General features: G+C 37.2%; 2 non-coding genes across 2 annotated transcripts; both read left to right on the forward strand.

Annotated features, from left to right (window-relative positions):
* Positions 1 to 13,040: 13,040 nt before the first annotated feature.
* Positions 13,041 to 13,113, forward strand: LOC145110543 (small nucleolar RNA Z267). The gene has a single exon (XR_013709920.1). It is a non-coding gene; the product is annotated as a small nucleolar RNA Z267 (small nucleolar RNA).
* An 87-nt stretch (positions 13,114 to 13,200) lies between these two features.
* LOC145110551 (small nucleolar RNA R44/J54/Z268 family) lies at positions 13,201 to 13,285 on the forward strand. The gene has a single exon (XR_013709928.1). It is a non-coding gene; the product is annotated as a small nucleolar RNA R44/J54/Z268 family (small nucleolar RNA).
* The last annotated feature ends 397 nt before the right edge of the window (positions 13,286 to 13,682 follow it).

The following is a 13,682-nucleotide window of genomic DNA, read 5'->3' on the forward strand; positions in this document are numbered from 1 at the left end:
TAAACTTCGAATCATATGTTTGCTCTACTACTTGTTGAATTACACACAAAAGCATGGTTTATAACATCGAGTTACCAATGCGTTTTCGTGCAATCAATGCATAACCAACTCATAGGCAACAAATCATATCTCTAGGTTTGAAGACTTATATGATATTACCGTCTCACGATCACTCGAGATAAATTCCATAAAGTGATACAAGTGAGCGTGGGTTGAATCCAATACTCAGAACTTATGAGCACTCATGAGTGTTGTAGCCCCGCTTTGTCTAACATCTTAGACCTCTACAAGCAAACCCATGATAGTCTTGATTCATATCTACTTCCAACATATGACCGACTGTGGAGAGTTTGAATAATATGATATAAACCATAACATAATTATTCTGGAAGTCAAAACATGCAAAAAGAAATAATAGTAAACGATTGACAAGAGATAGCAACACTTTACTCATAAATAACAGCTTTTATTTATCATCAAATGTCAATTACATTTTACAAATTTCAAGATTATCTAACTACTAAAACTAATATCATCCTTCAGCCCTATGCTCCGAGCATGCTGGAGATGCTTAGCCCGAGTCAGTCCCTTCGTGAGTGGATCTGCTCGGTTCTCATCCGATGATACCCTCTTTGCCACGAGGATTCCTTCTTCTATTCGATGTCTGATGAAGTGATATTTTCTGTCAATGTGTCTGGATCTCCCATGATCCCTTGGTTCCTTGGCTAAGGCAACCGCACTATTGCTGTCACAGAAAATCTCCATTGACTCCTTTATAGCTGGTACAACTCCAAGGTCTCCGATGAAGTTCTTTAGCCATATAGCCTCCTTTGCTGCCTCGCTTGCTGCTATATACTCTGATTCACAAGTGGAATCAGCCACTGTCTCCTGCTTGGAACTTTTCCAAGTAATTGCCCCTCCGTTTAGAGTAAAGACCCAGCCCGACTGAGAGCGGAAATTATCCCTGTCAGTCTGAAAGCTAGCATCACTGTACCCTACAACTCTCAAGTCCTCACTGCCACCGAGGGTAAGGACCCAGTCCTTAGTCCTCCGTAGGTACTTGAGGATATTCTTTACCGCAGTCCAGTGTGCCTTGCCAGGGTTCCCCTGATACCTGCTAACCATGCTCAAAGAAAAGGCTACATCAGGTCGAGTACACGTCATAGCATACATGATCGATCCTACAGCTGAAGCATAAGGTATTCGACTCATTTATGCTATCTCAGCCTCAGTACTAGGGCTTTGTGTCTTACTCAATCTGGCGTTACTCTGGATGGGTAACTCTCCTTTCTTGGACTTATGCATGTTGAACCTTTTCAACACTTTGTCCACATAGGTGCTTTGACTAAGTCCAATTAGTCTTTTACTCCTGTTTCTCAAAATCCTTATCCCTAGGATATAGGCAGCTTCTCCAAGGTCCTTCATAGAGAAACACTTCCCAAGCCAGGACTTTACTTCCTGTAGGGTTGGGATGTCATTTCCGATGAGTAGTATGTCATCCACATATAGTACCAAAAAGCTGACTATACTCCTACTAGCCTTGATATAGACACAAGATTCATCTTCACTCCTTGAAAAGCCAAATTCTTTGACTTTCTCATCAAAGCAAAGATTCCATCTGCGAGGTGCCTGTTTTAATCCATAAATGGATTTCTCGAGCTTACACACTCTATTGGGGTACTCTGTACTGACAAAACCCTCTGGCTGAACCATGTAAACATCTTCAGCCAACTTTCCATTAAGGAAAGCGGTTTTGACATCCATTTGCCATATTTCATAATCATGAAATGCAACAATGGCTAACAGAACCCTAATAGACTTAATCTTGGCCACTGGTGAAAAGGTCTCATCATAATCAACTCCCGGAGTTTGAGAATAACCCTTTGCAACCAGTCGTGCCTTATAAGTGTGTACATTACCATCCATGTCGGTCTTCTTCTTGAAGATCCATTTGCACCCAACTATCTTACGATCAGGTACATTGTCAACCAAGTTCCAAACTTGATTGTCATACATGGACTGTATCTCGCTATCCATAGCCTCTTTCCATTTAGCAGCCTCAGGGCCTGCCATGGCTTCCGTGTAGCTGTTAGGCTCATCCAGATTTACCAGTGTGTTATCACTGATAAGTGTCTCACCTTCTGCAGTAATATGAAAACCATAATAATGTTCAGGTGCATTCCTAACTCTGGTGGAAAGCCTCAGAGGTATAGATTCTTCAGTCGGCTCAACAGGAGTTTCCACCTCAGGTTGAGGGCTAGGGTTTGAGGTTCCTTCACCACTTGACTCTTGAATTTCCTCAAGGTGAGTTTGCCTCCCATTGTCTCCTTGGCTCATGAATTCTCTCTCTCGAAAGAATCCTCTTCTTGCTACAAAGACCACATTATCACTGGGTCTGTAGAAGATGTAACCAAAGGATTTATGTGGGTAGCCGATGAAAATACACCTTTCGCTTCGGGGTTCGAGCTTATCGTGAGTCTCGCGTCTCACGAAAGCCTCGCAACCCCAAATCTTGACGTGGTCTAGATTGGGAACTTTTCCAGTCCACACCTCGTGAGGTGTTTTGGCAACCTTCTTTGTAGGGACTAGATTAAGGATATGGGCGGCAGTCTCTAAGGCATACCCCCAAAATGAGATTGGTAGCGAAGCTCGACTCATCATGGAACGAACCATCTCCAACAAGGTCCGATTGCGCCTCTCAGCTACACCATTCAACTGTGGTGTCCTAGGAGGTGTCAATTGTGAGACAATCCCACATTCCTTAAGATAGTCAAGGAACTCAGTACTAAGATACTCACCACCACGATCGGATCGAAGCATCTTAATGTTCCTGCCCAACTGATTCTCCACTTCTTGCTTAAACTCTTTGAATTTCTCAAAGGTTTATGACTTATGCTTGATTAGGTAGACATATCCATATCTACTAAAATCATCAGTAAAAGTCACATAGAACCGATTAGCATCTCTTGTGGCGGTTCTGAAGGGTCCACACACATCCGTGTGTATGAGGTCCAACAAACCTTCACCCCTAGCACAAGTGCCAATAAAAGGTGACTTTGTCATTTTACCAAGCAAACAAGATTCACAACTATCATCTGACTTTAGGTCAAATGACTCCAAGACTCCATCCTTTTGGAGTTGGCCTATGCGTTTCTTGCTTACATGTCCAAGACGACAATGCCATAAGGATGCTTTATCTAAGCTAGTGGAAGAGTTAATACACAATACATTATTTCCTAGATTATCTACAACAGATACAGTTTCATACACGCCATCACAAGGTAATGTTTTAAAATAAAGAACATTATTAAAGAAAGCATCAATACTACCATTATTATTATCAAAATAAAAGGTAAAACCTTGTTTATACAATGCATGAAAGGAAATAACATTTCTTGCCATTTCTGGCGAATAATAACATTTATTCAAATCTAATGTAAACCCACTATTTAGCACTAAGGAATAAACTCCTATCTTGGTGACAGGTGAAGCTTTCCTGTTTCCCATGATCAAGTTTATCTTTCCCTGCTCCACATTCTCACTTCTTTTTAGTCCCTGCAAATCACAACATATGTGAATACCACAACCTGTATCAAGGACCCAAGACTTAGAATGAGGTGAGTTATTAGACAATATAGTGTATATACCTGCATGGTTGGGTTTTACTTTCCCATCCTTCAAATCTTGCTGGTACTTTGGGCAGTTTCGCTTCCAGTGCGACTTTTCATGGCAATAGAAGCATTCAGCCTCATTAGGGTTAGCAGAAGGAGTGAAAAAACCTTTCTTGGTTTTGCTTGAAGAGGAGCCTTCAAGGGTCTTACCCTTGGTACCCTTAGAAGGGTTCTTTCTCTTCTTCCCTTTGCCATGCCCGATTGCCAAGACATTGGCCGCAGTTGGAGTAGGAGTAGGAGTAGTAACAACCGACTTACACTTTAGACCACTTTCGGCGGTCTTCAAGAGTCCTTGAAGTTTGCTGAGGGTGACTTCTTCCTTGTTCATGCGATATGTCATGCGGAATTGATCATAACACGATGGCAAGGAGTGCAAAATGATGTCTATTGCTAACTCCTCAGGGAAGTTCACATTCAGCTTCAGTAAACGGTCCACATACCTTTGCATTTTCTGCATGTGGCCCGTGATGGGTTCACCATCCTTCATTCGGGTTATTATCATGGAGGAGATTATTTCATATCGCTCTTGACGAGCACTTTGATGGTAGCGGTCCATCAAGTCCTGGTGCATCTCAAAAGGATATTAGTCCTCATAGGACTTTTGGAGCTCGGCTGTCATGGTGGCCATCATGATGCATGCCACTTTTGTAGCATCTCTTTCATGTACCTCATATTCAGCAAGCTCTTCAGGAGTAGCAGTTGGCTCGGGTACCTTCAGCTCCTTGTCGAGAACATATTCTTTGTTCTCATACCGAGTGACCATCCTGATGTTTCTGATCCAATATGTAAAGTTCGACCCATCAAAGATGACTCTCCCACAAAGATTCATGAGAGAGAAGGAGCTAGTAGGGTTTGAGCCAGAAGCATTGTTATTGGAAAACATCTCAAAAGAAGAGGGAATAGATTAGATTAGATATAGAGATAGTCCTTAACAAAACACCCAAATGTAATATTAAGGCTAGGACCCAACACAATATTTTATAACTTATAAGAGGGATGTCGTAATCTAAGCTATAAGATATTTGAAGGTAGGTGAATGACGATTCACCAATTTCCACCATGAAAAACGAAATATTTAATTAGGTTTTAATTGGTTTAGAAACTCCTAGATTCTTTGAGATTCATTGAACTTTCTTCAATGGCATGTTTCAATCTCGAGTGTGCCCTTCAAGTTTTGTGACTGGGATGCCGAGGATCACAAAACAAGGTGTGAAGTAACCATGCAAATTACTTGGTACCCTTAATGTATTACCCCTCAATCGACGTGCCGGTTAACCACACACGCTCCATCGATACTATGATAAACATTAAGTCACCCTTTACCTACCTTGTTAAGTTCAAGTTAGTGTGCCGGTTAACCACACACGCTCCACTAACGACTTAAACAAAGTGTAAAGTGTAATTTCATGGATTAGCACCTTATTTCACATTTTCCTAAAATAACTAAGATTGGGAATTCAATAAAGTTTAGTTACTTTAGTATTATCATTATACTTTTAATGAGAATTTATAAGTCCTTGTCCTACCCGTTCGGCTAACGACCCTCCACCGATTAAGGAAGCGGTGGGTGAGAGTGGACACCTATTAGGTTGCCATTTTATAGGCAACAACCTTATACCCCCCTTATAGACCGGCTTCGTGAATGAGGCGTACTAGCGGTAAGACGACTTGATCTTATACATATATAAATATTATTAAACTTATAATATTATAAAGTATAAGGGTTGAATTTTAACTTTTAAAATTCTAGGGGTTGGAACTAAAGTTTTTAATATGACTTTACATGTTCCAAAACTTGAGGGCAAGTTTTGTAAACTTTCAAAACTTTTCATTTCTCATAACTTATGAGTTAATGGTTATTAAAAATGAAGACTCTTCATTTTTTGTAACCTATGTGTTCTTTTAATGGTTATTTATAAATGTGACTTTTGGTTATCCATAACTTAAGAACTAGTTATGGACTCCATTAAAACACATAAAGATCAAGAATTAATCTAATCAATTATTAGCACATAATTTCTATGATCTTCTAAACTCATATGTTTATTAATGTTCATATCAAAAATTTCAAGAATCGTAAGTACATATACAAAACTTGAAATGTTGATACGAGCTTTTGAACAAAACTTCGATTTTCAAGTTTTTTTTTTGCATCAAGTATCAAATAAACAAACCAGGCTCTGATACCACTGATGGGTTTTTTAGCATTCTAACACTCCTATGGTGTACATGCAACCCTAGAAACCTTGGATCTATGTTTAACTAAGATACATGCAAATAATTATTTTTCCAAGGTTCTTATCCTAACTAGCATGGCATGGGGTACTTGAATCAAATAAAACTAGTAGAATTACTTACCTTGTAGTAGTAGTTGATTGCTTGGAGTTTGAGAGCCTAGCACCAATAATGTGGATGCCTCAAATGGAAGTCACAAATCACCACAAACTTGGAAACTTGAGAGAATAGTCATAAACTTCTTGAAATCGGCCCTCTTAGTTTACACACATCAACTAGTGCAATTTCAAGAACCAAAGCCTCCTTTATATAGTGTGGTGGATTAGGGTTACATCCATGTAAACCCTAATACCCATGTCTTTTCATTTCCATGAGATCCATGGGTTAAAGCTCCATGGAGTATCCATGGACTTTCCATGCAAGCCTAGCCCATTCCAAATAAGCATTAGCCCACACTATATAAATACAAGAGCCCATATTTAATTAGTCATACTTTTGATCTCTAAATTAATTCTAAATTAATTATAGATCAATACTAATTAAATAATATGATTTTATATTAATATATTAGGACTTATAATATATTAATAAATCATAACTTATACTATTCTCAAACAATTATCCATAAATTGTTCGGGTGAAGTGCAACCCAAATTGACCATGCCGGGTCGGATCAAGTACATACCAAATATAGTTATGGACTTAGACACTATATCCAACAAGAAGGACTTTGACCAGAGTTGACTTAGTTGACTTCTTGAGGACAGATAGGCTAAGTGTTACTATTATTGGTATTGGTAGCTCGGGGAGCTAGAGGAGCAGCAGTTCGGAGAGTTGTTGGATAGCAACCAGAGGGTTATCAGCAGTTTCAGTAGTACGAGGTGAGTTTCCCTTTGTGTAAATGGGTCTACGGCCACAATGCCGGTCCATGTAGTTGTGAGTAGGAAGACCCGGGGGTTAGCCCTAGGCACTGTTTGCTAGTATGATATTCAGGACCAAGGTCCAATGTCGGGCGGGTGCCCAAGGAATGGTTTGCATGATAGAGTATACTTGTTGTCTGTGTGATACTTGTATGTGCCTGGTAGGGAGGTGAGTGTGGGTGAGATCCCGTATCTCACCATTAGCAGAGTATGGATGGGGTTCCATATCTCATCAATAGCCAAGCAGGGGCAAGGCCCAAGTTAGGAAGGGAGTGAGTGTGGGCTGGGCTCGTATCTCACTATCAGCAGGAGTGTGGACGGGGTTCCATGACTCATCAGTAGCGGGACAGGGGCGGGGCCCAAGACAGGCGAGGCCTTAGTACAGGAATACAGTAGAGTAGTTATGATTTATGTGTTATACGATATGTTATATGTTTCTATATGTTTAGCGGGCGGGGCCTAAGAGAAACAGATCTGTACACTGAGCGGGGCTCGAAGCCAGGCGGGGCCTGTTGTAGCGGGCGAGGCCCAGTATTTGCAGTATGCAGTTATGTGTATGGTATGTGGTAGGTTGGGGAACTCACTAAGCTTCGTGCTTACAGTTTTCAGTTTTGGTTTCAGGTACTTCCGGTAGCGGAGGGAAGAGCTCGGGGTGATCGCATGACACACACCATCGTTTAGTCAGCCTGGGATGTTTTACTCTGATAATAAGAATATGTTTTGAATTAACACTCTGATCTTATGTGATGATTTATGTTATGGATTGACAAATATGGTTCAAGTAATGTCTTAAAAATGAAATTTTTGGTCATGATTTTTGGGATGTTACACTAACAGACGAAGAGAAGATGACTACGAGGCCCTACTAATCACGTATGTTATTTAAGGCTGTCGAGTACATGAAGGACGCGTTAGCCTATTTCGCATATGATTTATTTGGACCTTACTAGCAATGTTAATGGGCCACTGAGGCCCAATAGCTTGTAAAAGTCATTGAGGGTCCCTTAGGCATGTAATTGGGTCATAGGATGCCCAATAAACATGTGTGAATATATCGGACCCAAATAAACATGATATTGGGCCACAAGGGCCCAATAGCACGTATAGAAGGTATTTGAGCCCAACTTTCGAATCATTTATGTTTTATCGAGTTTAAGTTCGTATTGTTGGTATTCGTGGTATGTTAAATGTTTATTCGCAATAACGAAACATTTTAACGTTTGATTTATAACGAAGTTTTTATTATATATATATATATATATATATATATATATATATATATATATATATGTGTGTGTGTGTGTGTGTATATTTTTAAAACTATGCGTTATAAACTTGATATTTTTACCCTCAAAAGTTATAGTAGTTTAATTTGCCCAAAAACATTTATTTTAACCATTGTGACACCTTTTTCTATAAAAATGACAATTTTTACCCCTTTTTATGAAAAGTGACATTTTAGGTGCTTAGATTATGTTTCTTGACATTTTCGGCCCAAACACTCATTTAAATAATGTTTTAAGCCCAAAATTTAATTTTGGATAGTTTCAGCCCCTTAGTTAAAAGATTTGCATTTAAATCCACACTTTTCACAATTTTTGCAATTTTGACCCAAATTCCAAAATCTTTGCATTTTTAGTCCTTTTTGTTAAATAAGGCCATTTTAACCCCTAAAATAGGTTCATTTACGTTTATAGCCCCTGTTTTTAGAAAGACTTTCCATTTCAGCTGATTTTTCGCATATTTGGGCCTAAATAGTCGAAAAGCCCAAATTTTAGCCCATTAGGCTAAAATTTACATTTTTAGTCCTTTAGAAAGCATAATATTTATAAAAACTCTTATTTTAGCTGTTTTGACCTTTTGATCCTTGTAGAAACCGTGAATGACATCTTTTTCCCCAACTTTTGTTTATTTACCAAAAATAGTCCAATAACAAATTTTATGTTGTAGTATGCTTATTTTAAACCTTGTATGGTAGTTTATCTTGACATGTTAAGTGAAAGATATCCTAAATCACGTATTTTTCCTTCTTGAACTATAGATCTCGAAATATCTTTCATTTTTAGTACATATTCACCACATAAACACAAGAAATCACACATAACATACAAATATACATAGATATACACATTTTACTTGTATTCTCCCCCATAAATCATATGAAAACCGAAAATAGAAGGGTATGAACTCACCTTTCTTAGTTGTTTCGGTTTTGAAGAAGATATGAAGAAGATCTTTGGTCCTAGCAACACCTTGATGTGGATCTCGAACTTGAGGTGATTCTAGGAGTATGATTATCACAAATGTTTAAGAGAAGGGATCTAACATGAGAAAAGAGTTATATAATCCTTGGATATGTATAACTTACCAAGAAATGATGATATTCTCTTGAAAATTCTCTTGATATACAAGCAAAACCTCGAGATTTTGGAGTGAGAAGGAGGAGAATGCTTGAGAGAGTTTGGAAGAAGTTTGAAAAGGTGTGTGTGTGTGTGTGTTCTCCTTGTGTTCTCGGCCGAAGATGAAAAAGAGAGGGGGAGAGAGAGGTGAAATGACTTGCATAGATGCATGTTGGTCCATGCATGGAGATATGGGGTGTAATAAGGGGGTGGCACCTCCTAAGTCAACCCTCCACATTTACATTTTTTTTTGTTTTCTACTTGGGCCGAGAGAGAGAATGAAGAGAAGAGATTTGGGCCTTAGTGTTTGAGTTCCATAATGTGAAGCCCAAATTGATGGTTTTCGGCCCATTGGGCGTTTGGAGTAGATCACGGCCCAATCTTGCATAAAAGAATGGATTTGTTATGGCCCAAAAAGGTTAAGTTTCATGAAAGTTGGTCCAATTAGGGCCCATTTAAGGGTCCTAAGCCTAAAATAGTCAAATTGGAAGCTTATTGGTCCATTAGGCCCAATAAGGAAATGCTAGTCCAAAATGGACTTAAACCGGGATTTTTAGGGTTTCCAATCTTTTGTTGACTATTTGAAGTGTTGTATACAGCGTTTGATGAAATTTTGGTGTTATTGAATAAATATCATGCATACTTTCGAGTTTTAGTCACAATTGTTATCATTGTTAATGTTTACAGAAGCATTAAAATTCCTAGTTGTGACATAAAGTTTTCGAAAGACCGTGGCACGATCCATGTGCACGGTGAGGCCACATCATTTACATAGCGACACTATCATGTATAGACCGTAGCGCGATGACGATTGGGCTCAAAACCTTAGATCTCGGGTCGTGAGCCCTATTTAAGGGTACTAAATTTTAAGGTATCTGTCATTCTCCAACCACCTTCTTCAGCCTGTAATAGAGGAGTATTTCTCTTTGCTATCCAACATTGATGAATTCAACAGGTATCATGTCGTTAATTTATAATTATCATTACTAATATTTTTTACAAATTTAACTGTGAAATTTTATGTTGCAGATATCTATGGGGGAGGATAATTTGAGATCAATTGTACTCTCAACTATTGACTGTCTTCAATAAGGTTGAGAACCTTATATATCCAATCAAACCAAAAGCTAAAACACCTCAAAAAATGGCATACACCTTAAATGGACTTTTATACACTTTTAAGGTAAAATACATGATTAACAAATTAACATTTTTTTGTTTGATAATATTCTAATACATGATTCTTTCAGATATGGATTCTTGAGAGCTTTCCATTTGACCAGTTTTTTTGGTACTCGGCAACCGAATGTGATCCCTGGGGTTGTTGCATGGTTGAAATTGAAGAAGATGTAGGCAGACCGATGCAACCAGTTCTAATCATCAATGATGTATGATTACTATTATAATATATAATTATCATCTATGTTTAATTTATGTGTATTTATAATTTATAATTTTGTTTGCAAGATAATAGACTTATACAGAAGTTGAAGCCGACAACAGATAAGAGTCATGTTGAATGGTGGACTATTAGCTAAATATGGATTGGTCGCCCTGATTTACCTACCACAGATGTTCACAGGGATCCTTCCTTAACATCATCACCCCAACACTCGCCTACCCTTGAGCCTAGACAAAAGAAGTAACGAACGGATGTTGTGAAAGGCTCAAATGCATCTGAACCACCGCCACCACCACCACCATCACCACCACCGTCACCCATTGTACCATCAACTAATAAGGATCGAATTATTACAAAGTTGCAAAATGAGGTTCATGTAAGTCACGAGAAGTTGAGGGAACATGAGATGTGTTTTGTAAACTTAAAGTTATGGTAGCTATGCTTCTAAAACTTAATAATAAGGTTGTTGGAGATGATGTTGGTACCTTAAAGAGGGTTGAGGTAATTTGCTTTAATATTTCACTCTCGTACATTTTTTTATTTAATTTTATGGTATACCAGATGTTGCATCATTTATAATTAAATACTTGTTGAACCGTACATGCACTTATCGTGGAAGATGTTGGTACCACAAATAACAATTAGCTATGAGAGCATGGTCATGAGTTAGGTACACCTGAACAACCACCGAATGACGGACCCGAGCATAATATGTTTGTATATAATGACTCGTCATATTAAAAAGTGATTCCCCGGGAAGAATATAAAATGCATGCAACACCTCTTAGGCGTTCTCTACACCAAAAGTTATATCCATATGGTGTAAGTCCCTATCAATATACGAGTGCTCACTGACTTTTGGGTGTTTTGGATTTGAAGACATTCAAAATGACTATATACGATAGTCCTAAGTGGACAACTATTTTTCTGAAAATGCATCTTGGTTCGTATCCACAAACTCTTGGTGTGTATCAACTAGAACCCATTGATGTACAGACCCTAGAGAGTTTCAAAATCACCCTTGAAAATGGCGTAGACGTACCACAACAGTCTAACAATAAAAAGGGATTGTGGGGTGTTTTTGTGTTGGTTTATTGAAATGTGTGCGGGAAATCATATAGGATAGAGGGTTCAATCGAAACTTGGATGACAAGATATCACAAGCGAATGACGAAATTTTTTTGGGGAACCATAAAAAAATAGTGATCCATTTGAACGATGTAGTATTATTTAAAATCATATGAAGCATTGTTATTAGTTTTGGTATATTTAAAAATTATTAGTTCTGTTAGATTTATGAATTATTTAAAACATATTTACCTTTACGAGATTATTAGTTTTGGTAGTTTTAAAAATGATGAAGTACTATTCTTTTTTGCATTATAACCATTTTATGAAAAAAAAAAAAAACACACACACACAAAAAAAATTGTATGTTATGGAATGTTACTCCGGTATCCCGGAGTTCGAATGTCTTGTTCCTGTCATAATTGTTGTTTTTCAAAATTAGAAATTATTGGTTATTTTTTTCAAACGCTTCATTTATATGATTTAGATTACTCAATTTCCTTATACTTTATGAAATTCGTAATTTTTTTCAAAAGTCACATGTCCTAATCAACTATTTCAAACCAACTAGGTAATTTACAAAATTTACAAGTCAAAAATTCTTAGGTAGCTTTTGTTATTACAAATTTTATCCAAATGAGTTTTCCAATACCAAATAAGACCTCTTATGCATGTTGCCCTGAGTATTATACGCTTTCGCTACTTTTTCAAAATAATTTTTTTCTTCATGTAATTATTCAATATAACTTCTTTAATTTTCAACTGGTTCTACATAAACACCCAACTTAACAAAAGTATAACCTCTTTAATAAATGGACTACTATGTTCTACATACTGGACTCCACAACTAGACTTCCAATTCATGGACATCATACAAGAAAGTATACAACAGTTTTTTAACCGGTTTGGTTTAAAAAACAGTTTTTAAATAAATCATTTTCGATTATAATCGGATTGATTTTTTCAGATTATTTGGAAGTGAAATTTTGTTAAAAAAAAACCTTTTTTTTTTCTGTATAAAAAATGTTAGCTTTGGGCTTGTTGGGCTTATTGTATAATCTATTAAGAATTAACGTTTACTTTTATGGGCTTCCGATGCCATAAGAATCGTGGAAGATGAAATCCCATTCATAAACCCTAATTCGTATTGCTATTTATCAGTCCTTCGCCGATTCGACTACAATCGACTTCTTTGTTTTATTGTTTTCGCAAAGATTTTATGTTTCTGTTTGATTCGACCTTTCATGATTGTCGATTTGTATTAACTATTTTATTAGGTGTAGCGATTAATCTTCAATTGCTCTATTCTTATCAACTCGATTTGAGGCACTAATTGATTCTGTAGATGTTGCCTATGATGGTTTATAAATATACTTTGAGTATAATGCTTTGAAAAAAATTTAAATCTGAGGCACTTGTAAGCAATTCGTTTTTTTCTAATCTTCTTTGAGGATCTGTTACTCTTCTTCTTTTTCTGTTTCTTGGTTTTTGTGTGAAAGCATTTTGTAGCAAATGATGATAAATCAGACAGGGACATCTGCATTCCTTTGGAGTATGATGATTTGTCTGTGGGAATCTCTATGATGCTAAGCTAACTTTTACAATCAATTTAATATTAAATTGGCCGATGATGCATCTTATTTTTCATGATATTGAAGATGATTATTATTTAAGGAAAATGAATCATCGCAACTGAGGCTATTTTGTATTCATTTTCGTGTTTTAAAGTCTTGTTTCTCTTACATTCTAAGAATTTTTTTCGATTGCAAGATGATGAGTATTTTGGTGTGTTTATTTTTAATAATTTACAGTGGCTAATTATGCATCAACTATATTAATGCCTGAAAGTTGGATAGGGTGGCTTTTATGTAGGATTATATATATTGTTGCCAATTCTTATGTAATACAAGATTCATTCAATGATAAAAAATGAATATGAAGTTATATAGTTCTATAGCTTCCAGGTTGGTTTCTAAATCAAACAGAG

The sequence above is a fragment of the Lactuca virosa genome, chromosome 4 (assembly GCF_052849685.1).
Source record: "Lactuca virosa cultivar CGN04683 chromosome 4, Lactuca_virosa_CGN04683_v6, whole genome shotgun sequence".
Classification (NCBI taxonomy): domain Eukaryota; kingdom Viridiplantae; phylum Streptophyta; class Magnoliopsida; order Asterales; family Asteraceae; genus Lactuca; species Lactuca virosa.